At 45.0% G+C, this 17,751-nt stretch overlaps 1 protein-coding gene across 2 annotated transcripts in view; it reads right to left on the bottom strand.

Annotated features, from left to right (window-relative positions):
* The window catches only part of RFFL (ring finger and FYVE like domain containing E3 ubiquitin protein ligase), a 45,638-nt gene that overhangs the window by 17,747 nt on the left and 10,140 nt on the right, over positions 1-17,751 (bottom strand). The window contains exon 1 of one of the 2 annotated variants that reach the window (XM_073664989.1): positions 7,936-7,959. The exons of the other annotated variant lie outside the window; for it this stretch is intronic. The gene's annotated coding sequence lies outside the window, so the exon portion shown is untranslated. Of the gene's footprint in view, positions 1-7,935; positions 7,960-17,751 lie in introns of those variants that run through there. 2 annotated transcript variants of the gene reach the window in all.

A 17,751-nucleotide genomic window follows, 5' to 3' on the forward strand; every position in this document is an offset into this window, starting at 1 on the left:
ATTGTAAAGGTGCTATTGACATGAAATTCTCACCAGAAGCTGGTAACAACCCATCCAATCCACACAGGTAGAGAACTCAAACCATAGATGTCAATAAATGAAGTTATGTGTAATAATGAGAAATGACACAGGGAACAAGTATTGAACACATGAAGAAAAAGGTGCAAAAAGCCATGGAAAGTCAGGACACAAATCTATGAGTAATTAGAAAGCTATATGCTCATCTTCTGTATCATTGGTGCACCCTACGTGGCCGAAAAGGGGCCCAAGAAGTAAGGGGGCCCCATTTCTCCCACCAAAGCAAGCGGAATTGTGCATTATGATGCGCTATTGAACTGCAAAGAGCCCATATACTGTTCTTACACAAATTTGTATATAGGGTAATCTGACATAGGCCATAAACTATATGGTTAAATGACTTGGGTATCGTAGTTATAAAATCTTTCCTTTTTTCCCCATTATAAATACCATATACACATTTAAAAAAAGTAATAGTATTAGGCTATGTGCCCACGATGCAAAATGCTCTGGATTTTTTCCTGAGCATTTCTGCATCTCCCTGGCAGAAAAAACGCATGCGGATTGTACATGCGTTTTTCCTGCCAGGGACAAGCGGATGTGAAGCTTTCTTCACATGCATTTCCGCATGCGGGTTGTCAAGCGCTTTCCAAACGATTTTAGCATCACTTGGAAAGTGCTTGTCAACTTGGTCACACTATATAAATCCATGCAACCGGCATGGATTTATATAGTGTGACCCCAAAGAATGTCAAAAAATAAAAAAATAGATCTATACTTACCTTCTGATGGCCCCAGGGGTCCTTGTTTCTGCTTGCCGGCAGCTCGCGGTAGATTTAAGGACCTGCCGACGTCAGCGGTCGCGTGACCCCTCACATGACTAAATGACATCAGCGCAGGTCCTTCAGTCCACCGCGAGCTGCCGGCAAGCAGAGACAAGGAGACCGCGGGCCATCAGAAGGTAAGTATAATATTTATTTTTTTATTTTATTCTTTTTTTTACAGGTTCTATGGTACCCAGGTCTGGAGGAGAGTCTCCTCTTCTTCAAACCCAGGTACCATCTGCACATTGAAACGCATGGTATCCGCACGTAGAGATGCAGTGATGCGGATTCCATGTGGTCCAATGCAAATCAATGGTGGCGAAAACGCAGCGCTTCCGCAAAATAATTGGTAGTGCTGCGTTTTTTCCCGCAATGATAATCCGCAGCAGAAATTTCCGCAGCATGTGCACAGCACATCCGGATCATCATTGGGGAACATGGCAGACCTTATACCAAGCGTATTTTTTAAGCGTTTCTGCAGCAGAATTTCCGCTGCGGAAACACTTAAAAACGCATAGTGGGCACACAGCCTTAAACAACTACAGCGATTTTATTTTGAGTTGAAAGTAAAAGTGGTTTAAAAAGTAAATCAAACATTCCCACCTGGCCCTTACACTGGCAATAAACATTAGATAGCAGACAGTCTCCTAACATCTACCATTGGAGACGAGCTTTACATATACAGTATATGCTTATCTTCTGGACACTAATTAACCATCTGTTTATAGAAAGGAGCTTATAATCCGAGCTGGCTGTGTCATCTCCACCTCCTAGTCAATACATGCCTCTGAAACCAATAGTGTTTTGCTATGATGATTATCAAAATGTGACTTTGGCAATAGACAGTCAAGCTAAGTCCACCAAAGTGAGGGAAAATTTGTGTCTCTATAGTTTTCATATGCCTAATCAGGCTGTTAAGGCCATTAGACTTAAAATGGTTCTCCAAGAATGTAATAAAATGGCCCCAGTCACATAATTCAAATGTCAGCTCATCCTAGTCACAGGTGAAGATGGGCTGGATACTGAATAAACACAGCTCCCGAGACCTGTGTCTCAACTGACAGAGGAGCTGTAGTGTGAGAACACATACCTCTTTGAGCCAAGGAAAGGGGCTGAAGAAATAAATCTTCTCTATTTGCCCCTCTCTGCTCTGGTCTACACTTTAGGTAGACAAGAGCAGAGTCAAATAGAAAGTGCTCAGGCTCCTCCTAGTGAAGGGGAAAAATTAAAAATGCAGAATATAAGACATATAGTGACCAGACATAGTGTTATTACTCACAAAGATACATGATAGTTCATTCAGGAAAATCAGCTGAAATCACAGGTACGCTTTAGCTCATGTTTGATCTATATCTTATCTGATCTGGTCTAATTCTGAAGGCCCAAACTATCATTCCTGAACCAGTGAATGGCATGATGAAGAGCACACTGTTGCCTCTTCCTCACAGCTCCCTTTCCCCACCTCATATAGTTCAAGTAAGCTAAGGCAGAAAGACTAACAAGACCCCCTTCTTCCCCTCTCATGGCAGGAGATCCTGAACGGAACGGACATGTGCTTGCTCAGCTGATTAATTGTTAATGGGGCTGCTGGAGAAAGTAGAGTACAGCACTCAATTTTCTCAAACAGTCCCATAGACAATGAACGGAGCAGAGAGAGAGCATGGGCACATCCATTCCAGTCAAGAGGTGGCTGCACCGATCGAGATTCCAAGAGTTCCCAGCAATCAGCGAGTTATCACATATACAATACAGTATAACCTTTTATAATGGTCAACAATAGTCTGGTTCTTTTTGTTGTGGTTTTGTTCATACCGCCGGAGTGGTATCAATAATGTCAGTTCACTGCCCCTAGTAATATACTTACCAGTCGCAGTCTTCTTCCGTTATCGACACCGCGCTGGTCATCTTCTGAAGGTTGTGTTTTCTTGGCGAGCAGGAGGTCACTTCTCAATGTAAGTCTATGAGAGCTAGAGCAAGGATTTCATAGACTTACTTTGAGGGCTAGTGGGCATTACCTCTGACTTCCAGTACGTCAGAAGCTGCCGTGATGAGATGGCAGAGTGGCACCAGAGCGGCACCAGCAAGAGCAGAAGGCGGCAGCTGGTAAGTATAATACTAGGGGTAGGGAACATAGATTAGTGCTACCATTCCAGCGCTGAAATTAAAAAAATAATGCTGGAAGTGGCACTTTAAGAAGAATTTAACAACTGAAATTTAAATTATATGAGCATGTGTACAGATGTAATCAGGATGGAGAGAAAAATTGTAAAACGGTCTTCATATAAACTAAACACAAATCTACAAGCCCCAAATCGAATATGACATAAATACAAGCCATCAATATTAATCAGACACTAAGTAGTGAGCATACCCTGAGGACACTGACGCTCAATTGGATGTATTTAAATCAGTTAGACTAGACTATTAACTAGCGATCAATGTAATTACTTTATCATATAATCTAATGGGGAGGGGAAGAGCAAGGTGTAGTGACCACCTGTAGCAATAATTAACAACTGTATTGTTCAGTCCAGGGAAGTAAGTATTACTACGTGCAATGACATACGTAACATTCATTTCCTTCTCTGATGTGGAATCCCATCAAAAATATATCTGTCCATTCTTCATCTAACCAGAACCCATATAGGCACGGACCTAAATGACACTTATACTATATGGACAAATGTATTGCGACACCTACACATCATGACTTCAAGAGCGTTTATGACCAACCATTCCAAGTCCATAGATATTAATATGGAATACAGAGTTGAGCCACAGCCTTCACACTTCTTGAAAGGCTTTCTATAACATTTTGAAATGTGACTGTGGTAATTTTTATCTATTGATCCTGAACAGAATATGTGAGATCAGCAACGGATGTTGGACAGAGAATGAGCTTGCAATCTCCATTCTAGTTCATCCCAAAAAGATATTTCATGGGGCTTTATGGACCTTGCGTATGCCTTTATAGACCTTTGTGCATTGGGGCACATTCATGCTGGAGCAAAAAAAGGCAATTAGTCCTACCGGTAACTCAATTTCCAGGTAGTCCCTCAGGACAGCACACCAGGAGGTAGTCCTTCCTTGACCTATGACAGGACAAGATCACAGAGAGGTTAAAAGGCCCCTCAACCCTCTAGTGTTTTGCCTGTCCCCACAGTGGATAGTCGCATGAGAGGTGCTCCTAAAGTGAAGATATCTTTGGAGCTTCATTGTACGGACTCCCAAGGTCCCAGCCTTCCATTCCTTGCCAAGCAGTCCAGGGCTGAGAACTCTCTGAGTAGAAGTCCCTCAGCAATCAGTTGCTGTATCAGAGTACAGACTCGGGGGGAAATCGGGGAGTCTCGGCCTTTGCTTCCCCCTGACAAGTGGTCTGGGGCCGACCCTTCTCTGGGTAGAGCTCCCTCAGCCAACAGCCAGTGCACCTTCTGCGATAATGCAGTATTCCTGAGCAAGCCTAAAGATAAACATAAGTTAGAGGAAATAAGGGTGCTGTCCTGAGGGACTACCTGGAAATCCAATTACTGGTAAGTCTCATTCTATTTTTCCAGTGCCTCCCTCTGGACAGCACACCACCAGGAGTAGTACCAGAGAAATAGCACCAGGGTAGGTACAGAAGCCCTAAAGGACAAAAGTCCTGGGCAAGCACCATGCTACATATAGTAATTGACCTGTTATACCCCAACACCAACAATGAACCTAATTGATTGTTAGATGAATTATACTTATAACACCGCAGCCATAGAATAGACCTTAAACACCTCTCATTGAACTGCAAAAAGTATGGTGATAGCCACTGCCAAACACGCAATGAGGACTATTGCAGACTAATAATAAACTCATATGTGCTTAATACAGGACTGTTTCTTCCCCAGAGGCACAAGGTACTACGAGGCACCACGAGGCACAGAGGCACCACAAGGCACAGGCTAGGGCGGCGCCTGAAGACATGAGACACGAGACCAGACTCAGACTTACATTTAAGAGAGTAATCCATCGGTATTCAGGATAAATCTTAACTTTGAGTGACACATCTCAATTGTCAGACTAGCCCCACCCAATTAATGAGGCGCAGCTGGAGGGCAGTCTTCACAGAGATAATGTTCTGTATTATCACCATGTGCCCTCCTACGGATTGAGTAGTTAGACTGATACTGGTATGTCGGACAACAGTGAAAACATCAGAGTGTTATTCAACCACAAAATGAGGACAAACATGCTTGGCATAAATGAAACTCTGAAGCCCAATCATGAGGTGCTGCGAAGCCATGACATGCAGTCGACTGAAGTCAAATCATGAGACGTAGCCCAGACATGCGGCCTAACTTTAGCCTAGAGCAGAGGTCTCAAACCCGCGGCCCGCATGCGGCCCGAGGCTGCTTTATGTGGCCCGCAGGCACAGACCCCTTGACGATCCTGACATGGTCCAGGAGGAGCCGCCGACAGCAGCGCTGCGTTGTCGCGCAGAGACCGGCTCTCTGCACAGCATTTCCAATGCCAGCCGCCGGCCAATCAGAGGCCAGCAGCTGATATCTGCATCCCAGCGCAGCGGCGTATGATGTCACCGCCATGCGCAGATGTCAGCTGCTGGCCTCTGATTGGCCGGCGGCTGGCATTGGAAATGCTGTGCAGAGAGCCAGTCTCTGCGCAGCAATGCAGCACTGCTGTCGGCGGCTCCTCCTGGACCTGGTCGGGATCGTCAAGGGGTCTGTGCCTGCAGGCCGCATGTGCACAAAGGACGCCGAGGGAACGGAGGACAGGTGAGAAGAATATTTTTGTTTTCTTTTTTTATGTGTGTGAAGAACAGCACAGGGGACAGTTCTACCAGATGGGGACCTGGATGGGGCATTACTACGGATGGGGGACATTACTGCAAGATGGGGACCACCAGGATGGGGCACATTACTGCAAGATGGGGACCACCAGGATGGGGCAAATTACTAGATGTTTGCCAGAATTACTATATGGTGCTAATTGTAAAACAATATTACTGTATGTGGCCAATTGGAGGAAACAAAATTGTAAAAATTAAAAAAATCAATTAAAAATAAAGCATGAAAAAATATTTTGCCACTAAAAATGCTGTTTTATATATTAACTAAACATAAAAAGTGCACGTTTATTATCGCCACATCCGTAACGACCCAAGCTATAAAGAAAATAAATACAGCAAAAATGTTCAGATGGTGTATACAAAAAAAATGGTATCACTAAAATTGTCACTTTGACCTGCAAAGAATGCGGCCCCCCAAATTCAAATTTTTTCTATGTGCGGCCCATATACCCAGCCGAGTTTGAGACCCCAGCCTAGAGGTTCTAGGCCTAGATTCCATACCTGAAGCCAAACTTCAGCACATGAGGCCCTATGCCCAGCTTCAGCAAAAAGGGCACGAGGCTAATATCAGCCCAGAGGCCTAGCCCTTCGGGACAACATTTACACAGTGTACTTACCTGTGCTGCCTCCACACAATCCCGTAGCTTCAACCCTTCCTTCTCCTTAGCCTTCGCCTCCAGATGCCATTAGAAGAACAGGAGTGGCTGGTAATACCGAAAGCGCACCATGGAGGGAAGCTGCATCACAACCGGGAATACTGCATTATTGCAAAAGGTGCACTGGCTGGCTATGGTCTGAGGGACCTCTACCCAGAGAGGTGTCGGCCCCGGATGGCTTGACAGGGGGAAGCGAAGGCCGAGACTCCCCGATCCCTCCCGAGTCCGTACTCTGATACAGCGACTGATGGCTGAGGGACCTCTACCCAGAGAGGTGTCGGCCCCGGACTGCCTGGCAGGGAAGGGAAGGCTGGGATCCCCCAATGCCCAGGACTCTGTACAATGAAACTCCACAGGATAAGATATGTTCACTCTAGGAGAACCTCTCATTCGACTATCCCCAATGGGTACAGGAAAAACACTGGAGGATGGAGGGGCCTTTTAACCTCTCTGTGATCATGTCCCGTCATAGGTCAAGGAAGGACTACCGATGTGCTGTCCAGAGGAACGTACTGGAAAAAGGCCTTTCATAAATGATTCCCACAAAGTTGAAAGGGTACAATTGTCCAAAATGTTGGTATGCTGAAGCATTAAGATTTCTCTTGACTGGAACTAAGAGACCTAGGCCAATCCCTGGAAGACAACTACATGGCATTATCCCTCTTCCACCAAACTCTACAGATGGCACAGTGCTGTCAGGAAGGTAACGTTCTCCTGGAATTCACCAATCTAATACTCCTCCATCAGACAGCCAGATACAGAAATGGGATTTGTCACTCCACAGAACACATTTCCATTGATCCAGAGTCCAGTGGGGCAGGCTTTATACCACTATAGCCGATACCTGAAATTGTGCTTGATGATGTAAGTTATGTAGCTGCTCAGCCATGGAAACCCATGCGATTTGTGAAAATATCCAACAAGGTTGAATTTTCTGCATTACCTACCAGGATGGCAAAATTGTAAAAAAAAAAAATTTCTATAACAAAATCCTGTGGAAATATTTACACATTGGTGTCCAGAAGCTTTCATTTATTAATCGCCCTCTACCCCTCAAAAGGGGCAGCTGGTAACAAAAAGGTAAAGCAACCATGCCCAAGGCAAGAGTAGAATATAGCACATAGTTCAAAGGGCAGTAAATAATGCTTTTTTCTCTTAAATGGATAACTAATCAGCTGCGTTATTGTCAATGACCCTACACAATCAATTTGCTCTTCTATTTCATAGTATGAAAAGTCATCATAAAGACAATCATAATCGTGCTAAACGCTAGATAAAAAGGATAGTTCCAAGCAAAATCGAGATATTTACATAAAACAAAAATGTCCACAATTCATGCATTCCTTTAACAACGAAATAAATCTGCAACAAACTACATTTCTCAAGACAGAATGCTCCTTGTCTCAATGTGGCACTGCCAAAAGCTTCGCCTTTCATTTACTGTACAGCGCCATAACTGTACAGCGAGATCCGGTTACACACTACGCCTGTGTCAGATGATAGCAGCTAATGTCCCACAAATCCTCAGCTGGGAGTGGAATTCAGGTTAAACCAGTTGAGCAGGGAAGAAAATAACCCCTCAAGTAACAACGTACAGTACCTTACATGATCACAGGTCTTATGGTGGCCGAAATGACTGGAGGAAGAAATTGTAGTTCACCTGCGCTGCGGGAGAAGTCTGAAAGTCATCTTATCACCTAATCACAGCCAAGGTGACTTAACAACGCAACTGTAATCTTGTAAGATTCTTACAAGCAAGTCCTCAAAATAACATGCCTCATGCCGAGTACTAGAAACATTTAGTAGTTTCACTGGCCAAGGGGGATAATGTGAGCAAATAACTGCACAGCTCTGTCCTAAGGTACATACTGTGATAATTTCTTTATTTGTTTTCATCATCACTTTTGTTTAATCGTAGATGATCCTACACTTAGTGGGGAAAATAAGTATTTGATACATTGCCGATTTTGCAAGTTTTCCCATCTACGAAGAATAGAGAGGTCTGTAATTTTTATCGTAGGTACACTTCAACTGTGAGAGACAGTCTAAAAAATTATTCAGAAAATCACATTGTATGATTTTTACATAATTAATTTGCATTTTATTGCATGAAATAAGTATTTGATCACCTACCAACCAGCAAGAATTCTGGCTCTCACAGACCTGTTAGTTTTTCTTTAACAAGCCCACCTACTCTGCACTCATTATCTGTATTAATTGCACCTGTTTGAACTTGTTACCTGTATAAAAGACAACACTCAACCAATCACACTCCAACCTCTCCACCATGGCCAAGACCAAAGTCCGGTCTATGGACACCAGGGACAAAATTGTAGACCTGCACAATGCTGGGATGGGCTACAGGACAATAGGAAAGCAACTTGTTGAGAAGGCAACAACTGTTGGCACAATAATTAGAAAATGGAAGAAACACAAGATGACTGTCAATTTACCTCGGTCTGGGGCTCCATGCAAAATCTTGGCTCGTTGGGGTAAGGGTGGTTCTGAGAAAGGTCAGGAATCAGCCCAGAACTACACCTGAAACCTAGTCAATGACCTGAAGAGAGCTGGGACCAGAGTCTCAAACATTACAGTTAGTAAAACACTACGCTGTTATGGATTAAAATCATGCAGGGCACACAAGGTCCCCCCCTGCTCACACCAGCACATGTCCAGGCCCGTTTGAAGTTCACCAATGACCATCTGGATGATCCAGAGGATGCATGGGAGAAGGTCATGTGGTCAGATGAGACCAAAATAGAACTTTTTGATATCAACTCTACTCGCCGTGTTTGGAGGAAGAAGGATGAGTACAAACCCAAGAACACCGTCCCAACCGTGAAGAATGGTGGGGGAAACAACATACTTTGGGGGTGATTTTCTGCGAAGGGGACAGGACGACTGTACCTTATTGAAGGGAGGATGGATGGGGTCATGTATCGCAAAATTTTGGAAAACAACCTCCTTCCCTCAGTAAGAGCATTGAAGATGGGTCGTGGCTGGGTCTTCCAGCATGACAATGACCCAAAACACACAGCCAGGGGCAACTAAGGAGTGGCTCTGTGAGAAGCATTTCAAGGTCCTGGAGTGGCCTAGCCAGTCTCCAGACCTGAACCCAATAGAAAAATCTTTGGAGGGAGTTGAAACTTAATGTTGCCCAGCGACAGCCCAGAAACCTGAAAGATCTGGAGAAGATCTGTATGGAGGAGTGGGACATGGTCCCGGCTGCAGTGTGTGCAAACCTGGTCAAGAACTACAGGAAACGTCTTACCTCTGTAATTGCAAACAAAGAATTCTGTACCAAATATCAAGTTCTGTTTTTCTATTGTATGAAATATTTCATGCAATAAAATGCAAATTAATTAAGTAAAAACCATACAATGTGGTTTTCTGGATTTTTTTTAGATTCTGTCTCTCACAGGTGAAGTGACCTACGATAAAATTTACAGACCTCTGCATTCTTTGTAGGTGGGAAAACTTGCAAAATCAGCAGTGTATCAAGTACTTATTTTCCCCACGGTATATGTTGCAGGGCGATCTACATCATGAATGTTGCTAGTAGGGCATCAGATGGTTACCTCTCCACCTGTCCTACACAGCATGCACTAGCACCTCCGCACATAAATGTAAGCCTAGACAGACATTTTTAATTAATGGATATCGGCGGGTTAGGCTGACAGTAGCCCAATGTATATGGGAGCTTTTAGTCTCACGAATGTGAGAACCAAGGAGGTGGAATCTGTTGACAGAGACCAAGCAAAAATTGCAATACACTTGTACCAATAGCAAAACCTCAGGATAAACAAAGTGTGTTAGATATAATAAAGTCTTAAAGTTCTTTCACATTGCGTTTTGCCACCCATTCAGTGGCCCCGTTGGGGTTTACGTCCGAACCCCCCATTGGGTTTGGGGAGATTTGGACATGTGCGCCAACAGGGTAAAAAGACTATAATGGTGCCGACAGAGCGAACATGAGGGGGAGGGGGAGAAAAGGGGGAGGGGTTGGGAAGAGGAGAGGGGTGGAAGAGGGGGAAGAGGAGGAGCCTCTATGCTGTGTAACTTCAGGCAAAGGAACTGTCAGTCAAGCAAGAAGAGGAGGAATGGGTGGGGAATAGAGCTGGAGTGACAGAGCCTTCAGATCTATAGCCTCATTTGCATATCAATTCAAACACTGACTGAGGAATGGACTGGCCATGTAAAGGTATTGGTGGACTTGTCTTAGAAAGGGCTAAATGCCCATATAAATAGTTTGGAAGGTGAAATCCTGATGACAGATTCCCTTTGTAAACAATGTAGTATGAGATGAATAGGAATAAAGTCTCTTTAGGCCACCATCAGATCGCCACATTTCTAAATGACACAATCCATTCTAATCCTTTCATCCCTAAAGGATCCAGATTATTACAGGTCTGTACCCGACAGACCATTAGCATTTTTGCTGTGTTTGTGATAACAAAACCATTAGATAACATTCAGAATCTCCAGGTATCAGTTTGCAATCCTTCATCTATCAGATAAACACTTAAAACCATACAATTCCTCAGTGACCATTAGAAAGAAATATAGAAGGTTACAAAAAAATCTTGATGTTAAAAATGCTCCATCTTTTCTAGTTTTAAGCTTTGAGGGGCATTCATGTCCACCAAGAAGTATTACCATCTCGCTGTTTAGCCATTATCTGGGGGCTCAGACATTTCACCCACAGTTGAGACATATTTGTAGGTTAATTCCTGAACAACAGATGACGAACATTTGCTAAGGGAAAGTATGAATTGGCTTAGGAGCTGAGCCCGCTGTGTTACGTAGCTGACATCTGCCTGTAATTGTAGTGACCGGAGATAGCTCCGATTTCTATACATTAACCACTCAAACCACTGCCAATCTCTGATAGCGGGTGCACCCACTCACATCGCCCCCTCCAACCATAACATGACTGTGTGGAACAGAAGGGGTTACTGTGGAAGCCAAGGAGCCTACTGAAGGCCCTAGTAACTGCAATGTCAATCCTGCGAAGTTTATCCACAGGCTGAACTTCACAAAAGAACCACAATTTCTCTATATACTACAATACAATAGTAAACAGTACAAGCGATCAAAATCCTGTAAGGAGACTGAAAAAATAAAGAAAAAAATTTAAAAAAAGATTTAAAAAAATAACTAAAAAGTTTAAGTCATCTTCTTTTCCCTTACAAAAATTAAGAAAATAATTAAACATAATTGTTAGTGTCCAAAAAGTCCAATCTATCTAACTATAAAATAATTTAAGTTGCACGTTAAACGACAAAAAAAAAAAAGAGAAAAAAGTGAAATTCCAGTCCTGCATTTCTAAAAAAAAAAAAAAATAATACTATAAAAAAGTTATCAAAATGTTTTTATTGATACCCTTTGGGGCACATGACCTCAAGTTACAGGTCTTGGAAAAATATACATATACACACACACACACACACACATATATATATACACATACACACACATTTTATTATTATTATTTTTCTAAATAGATATATTATTAATTAATTAAACGGGATAAGCCTGGTATTGCCTTAATCATACTGAAGGGAATGCAGTAAAAACAAAACACAAAGGCGCAGTTGAAGGGTTTTTTCCCGCAATTTAACGGCACTTGGAATTTTTCAGTTCAGTAGACTTTCATGTAATGTGTATGAGATCTGTTGTCAGATCCTCCAGACATAGCCTTCTGCAGTGCTCATCAACAACAGGAGCAATGGATAAAACATGCAGAAATCCAACATGCCTGATCATTCACTATACTTTTCCTTACAGGACAGTGCATTTGCACCCATACACTACAGATCACAAACATCTGCATAATGTGCATGGACTTCTTATTGTTCTACATCACAACTTGTTTCACAGATACAACCAGAACCCACTGGGTACATACAAATGGACCCATTAATTCTGCATCCATCATTGCATCACATTTTGTACTGGCAGAGATACTAGATCACTGGTTCCCTTTGTAGGTGTACTATCCCTATAATAAAGTGCTAGCTGGAAGACACATACATTTTACTAAAGCGGTGACCTTATGGGCAAACTACACAAGGGGCCCGGTCTGCTGTACCGAAAAGACAAGCGGACGATGAAAGGTCTGAGCTTCACTGTAGATCCGGGTTATGAAGTCACAGAAAGAAAAATGATAACCCATTCAGCCCACTAATCCTGGTAACTGAGACCTTTTATATAATGCTTCATCCTCTAAGCACAGGATGTTTCGATGTTAATGAAACTTGGCCAGTGTTCATGACCTGCGATCAACCCTCAAAGTAAATTCTATTATCTCGCCGCAGTGAAGTACAACCCAAAACTCATCAAGAAGTGCAAGAATTTATCTAAAAGTTAGAAAAAATATTAGCCCACCAGTAGGAAATATGGTAGAATAAAAAGAACTGACCTGTAAAGGGTTTTTTCTGGGATCACAATATCGATGGCTTATACTAACAACACTACAAAAAACAAAACTGATAAGCACCTGCTAACAAAATAAAATAAACATACAAGTGCATTGCTATAGCATACAAACAAATACAACCGCACTATGAGCGCGCTAATGTGTATGTAACATTGAGTATATGAATTTAGAACTACATACTGCTATATAGAATATACTGGTGCATCTCACAAAATTAGAATATCATCAAAAAGTTAATTTATTTCAGTTCTTCAATACAAAAAGTGAAACTCATTTTATAGAGTCATTACAAACAGAGTGATCTATTTCCAGTGTTTATTTCTGTTAATGTTGATGATTATGGCTTACAGCCAATGAAAACACTAAACTCCTTATCTCAGTAAATTAAGATAGTTAACAAAAAACACCTGCAAAGGCTTCCTAAGCATTTAAAAAGGTCCATTAGTCTGTTTCAGTAGGCTCCACAATAATGGGGAAGACTGCTGACTTGACAGATGTCCAGAAGGCAGTCATTGACACACTCCACAAGGTCCCAGAGTCTGGAGGAAGAATGAAGAGGCACACAATCCAAGCTGCTTTATGTCTAGTGTGAAGTTTCCACAATCAGTGATGGTTTGGGGAGCCATGTCATCTACTGGTGTAGGTCCATTGTGTTTTATCAAGACCAAAGTCAGCGCAGCCGTCTACCAGGAAATTTCAGAGCACTTCATGCTTTCCTCTGCAGACAAGCTTTTTGAGACGGAAATGTCATTCTCCAGCAGGACTTGGCACCTGTCCACACTGCCAAAAGTACCAATACCTGGTTTACAAACAACAGTATCACTCTGCTTGATTGGGCAGAAAACTCACCTGACCTTAACCACATAGAGAATCTATGGGGTATTGTCAAGAGGAAGATGAGAGATACCAGACCCAACAATGCAGACGAGCTGAAGGCTGCTATCAAAGCAACCTGGGCTTCCATAACACCTCAGCAGTGCCACAGGCTGATCGCCTCCATGCCACGCCGCATTGATGCAGTAATTGATGCAAAAGGAGCCCCGACCAAGTATTGAGTGCATTTACTGAACATACATTTCAGTAGGCCAACATTTCGGATTTTAAAATCAAGCTGCTGTTATAAAGTATTCTAATTTACTGAGATAATGACTTTTGTGTTTTCATTGGCTGTAAGCCATAATCATCAACATTAACAGAAATAAACACTTGAAATGGATCACTCTGTTTGTAATGACTCTATATAATGATTTTCACTTTTTGTATTGAAGAACTGAAATAAATTAACCTTTTGATGATATTCTAATTTTGTGAAATGCACCTATACTTCCGAAATGTAGGAACATAATGCAGCTTGATCAAATTGTGAGAGTCTGTCTGCCAATGACAAAGTGACCTCTTTGTATAGTGCATTGAAAATGTATTCATACACCATAAACTTTTCCACATTGTTTTCATGTTACAGCCACAAACTTAAAAGCCCCCTGTGGTCTGATACCCATAAATAAAATCATGAGTTACCAATTGCCTCCAGAAGTCACATAATTAGTAAATTGAGTCCACCTGGGTGTAATTTATTCTCAGCATAACTACAGCTGTTCTGTGAAGGCCTCAGAGGTTTGTTTGAGAACATTAAGGATCAAACAGCATCATGAAACCCAAGGAACACACCAGACAGGTCAGGGATAAAGTTGTGGAAAAGAAAAAAGCAGTGTTAGGTTATCAAATAAAATAGCCCAAGCTCTGAACATCACACGGAGCACTGTTCAATCTATCATACAAAAATGAAAGGAGTATGGCACAACTGAAAACCTACCAAAACATGGCTGTCCACCTGAACTGACATCCCAAGCAAGTAGAGCACTAATTAGAGATCCACAGCTCAGGAGGGAGAATCTGTCCACGGGACAACTCTAAGGCTGTGTGCCCACGTAGCGTTTTTCAAGCGTTTTTGATGCGGAATTTCCGCAGCGGAAACGCTTGTAAAACGCTTGGTAACCCGCACCCCATGGTCCCCAATGGGATTCCGCAAGTTCTATGCACATGCTGCGGATTTTTCCGCAGCGTTTATGCTGCGCTCAAAAATCCGCAGCATGTCAATTAATTTTGCGTTTCCGCAAGCAGAATTGCCTTTGTCCAATGCATAAAAAACGCAAGGCAATTCCGCATGTGGAAAACGCGTGATAAACGCGCGAAAAATGCGCGATAAACGCGTGCGGAATTCCGCATGTGGAAAACGCGTGATAAACGCGCAATAAGGCTATGTGCCCACGTTGCATAAATGAAGCAGAAAATTTCTGCTTCATTTCTGCAAGTCCTCTCCCGGAAAAACGCATGCGGAATTCCGCACGCGTTTATCGCGCATTTTTCGCGCGTTTATCAAGCGTTTTCCACATGCGGAATTGCCTTGCGTTTTTTATGCATTGGACAAAGGCAATTCTGCTTGCGGAAACGCAAAATTAATTGACATGCTGCGGATTTTTGAACGCAGCATAAACGCTGCGGAAAAATCCGCAGCATGTGCATAGAACTTGCGGAATCCCATTGGGGACCATGGGGTGCGGGTTACCAGTGAAAAAATAAAGTTTCAGCTTCTAAAATGCATTGATGCAGTCTCAGATGACTGTGCTGTGTATCCATGTGACCCCTGCAGCCAGTCACTGACCGCAGCGGTATGCATGCACCTACAGCAGAAGACAACTTAGGACATTGATTGTGCGCCTGTCTAGCAGTATTGACAGTATATCAGCATGGATCACAGGAATATCGGCACTGAAGCTGTAGAGGAGTAAAGAGGTGGGTGTGGGTTATCTTATTATTTTACTGGATTTTTATTTAACTCTCTGAAAACTGTTTTAATGCAAATCTGTCTTCACGTCTCACAATACAAAGAACATACATTTTTAAATAAATCTTTCGGGGCCTAATGATGCTGGTTTACTTTGAAAATCCATGTCATTATGTCTGTATAAGGCCACGTTCACACGTTCAGTATTTCACATCAGCACTTGTAAGCCAAAACCAGGAGCGGGTGATGAATACAGAAATGGTGACGTGTTTCTATTATACTGGACAAGTGCCGCACAGTAACGGCAGGAACCGCGTGAACGGGACGAGTGGCGCACAGTAACGGCAGGAACGGGACGAGTGGCGCACAGTAACGGCAGGAACGGGACGAGTGGCGCACAGTAACGGCAGGAACGGGACGAGTGGCGCACAGTAACGGCAGGAACGGGACGAGTGGCGCACAGTAACGGCAGGAACGGGACGAGTGGCGCACAGTAACGGCAGGAACGGGACGAGTGGCGCACAGTAACGGCAGGAACGGGACGAGTGGCGCACAGTAACGGCAGGAACGGGACGAGTGGCGCACAGTAACGGCAGGAACGGGACGAGTGGCGCACAGTAACGGCAGGAACGGGACGAGTGGCGCACAGTAACGGCAGGAACGGGACGAGTGGCGCACAGTAACGGCAGGAACGGGACGAGTGGCGCACAGTAACGGCAGGAACGGGACGAGTGGCGCACAGTAACGGCAGGAACGGGACGAGTGGCGCACAGTAACGGCAGGAACGGGACGAGTGGCGCACAGTAACGGCAGGAACGGGACGAGTGGCGCACAGTAACGGCAGGAACGGGACGAGTGGCGCACAGTAACGGCAGGAACGGGACGAGTGGCGCACAGTAACGGCAGGAACGGGACGAGTGCCGCACAGTAACGGCAGGAACGGGACGAGTGCCGCACAGTAACGGCAGGAACGGGACGAGTGCCGCACAGTAACGGCAGGAACGGGACGAGTGGCGCACAGTAACGGCAGGAACGGGACGAGTGGCGCACAGTAACGGCAGGAACGGGACGAGTGGCGCACAGTAACGGCAGGAACGGGACGAGTGGCGCACAGTAACGGCAGGAACGGGACGAGTGGCGCACAGTAACGGCAGGAACGGGACGAGTGGCGCACAGTAACGGCAGGAACGGGACGAGTGGCGCACAGTAACGGCAGGAACGGGACGAGTGCCGCACAGTAACGGCAGGAACGGGACGAGTGCCGCACAGTAACGGCAGGAACCGCGTGAACGGGACGAGTGCCGCACAGTAACGGCAGGAACCGCGTGAACGGGACGAGTGCCGCACAGTAACGGCAGGAACGGGACGAGTGCCGCACAGTAACGGCAGGAACGGGACGAGTGCCGCACAGTAACGGCAGAAACCGCGTGAACGGGACGAGTGCCGCACAGTAACGGCAGGAACGGGACGAGTGCCGCACAGTAACGGCAGCAACCGCGTGAACGGGACGAGTGCCGCACAGTAACGGCAGGAACCGCGTGAACGGGACGAGTGCCGCACAGTAACGGCAGGAACCGCGTGAACGGGACGAGTGCCGCACAGTAACGGCAGGAACCGCGTGAACGGGACGAGTGCCGCACAGTAACGGCAGGAACCGCGTGAACGGGACGAGTGCCGCACAGTAACGGCAGGAACCGCGTGAACGGGACGAGTGCCGCACAGTAACAGCAGGAACCGCGTGAACGGGACGAGTGCCGCACAGTAACGGCAGGAACCGCGTGAACGGGACGAGTGCCGCACAGTAACGGCAGGAACCGCGTGAACGGGACGAGTGCCGCACAGTAACGGCAGGAACCGCGTGTACGGGACGAGTGCCGCACAGTAACGGCAGGAACCGCGTGTACGGGACGAGTGCCGCACAGTAACTGCAGGAACCGCGTGTACGGGACGAGTGCCGCACAGTAACGGCAGGAACCGCGTGTACGGGACGAGTGCCGCACAGTAACGGCAGGAACCGCGTGAACGGGACGAGTGCCGCACAGTAACGGCAGGAACCGCGTGAACGGGACGAGTGCCGCACAGTAACGGCAGGAACAATGTGGACGGGAAGAGTGCCGCACAGTAACGGCAGGAACCGCGTGAACGGGACGAGTGCCGCACAGTAACGGGAGGAACCGCGTGAACGGGACAAG

This window comes from Phyllobates terribilis, unplaced genomic scaffold (genome assembly GCF_046119375.1).
Source record: "Phyllobates terribilis strain yellow unplaced genomic scaffold, ASM4611937v1 Scaffold_2__4_contigs__length_985480577, whole genome shotgun sequence".
NCBI classification, from domain to species: Eukaryota; Metazoa; Chordata; class Amphibia; order Anura; family Dendrobatidae; genus Phyllobates; species Phyllobates terribilis.